A 426-nucleotide genomic window follows, 5' to 3' on the forward strand; every position below is an offset into this window, starting at 1 on the left:
TATTTCCATTTCTCTATCTGCCTAAGTTTTCCTCTAAGAGTTTGAGGGTGTCCGACCTTACATTTAGGTCTTTAATCCATTTTGAGTTTATTTTTGTGTATGGTGTTAGAGTGTTCTAATTTCATACTTTTACATGTAACGGTCCAGTTTTCCCAGGACCACTTATTGTAGAGGCTGGCTTTTCTCCACTGTATATTCTTGCCTCCTCTATGAAAGATAAGGTGACTGTATGTGCATGGGTTTATCTCTGGGCTTTCTACCCTGTTTTATTGATCTATATTTCTGTTTTTGTGCCACTGCCATACTGTCTTGATTACTGTAGCTTTGTAGTATAGTCTGAAGTCAGGGAGCCTGATTCCTCCAGCTCCGTTTTTCTTTCTCAAGATTGCTTTGGCTATTCGGAGTCTTTTCTGTTTCCATACAGAT

The sequence above is a fragment of the Physeter macrocephalus genome, chromosome 9, assembly GCF_002837175.3.
Source record: "Physeter macrocephalus isolate SW-GA chromosome 9, ASM283717v5, whole genome shotgun sequence".
NCBI classification, from domain to species: Eukaryota; Metazoa; Chordata; class Mammalia; order Artiodactyla; family Physeteridae; genus Physeter; species Physeter macrocephalus.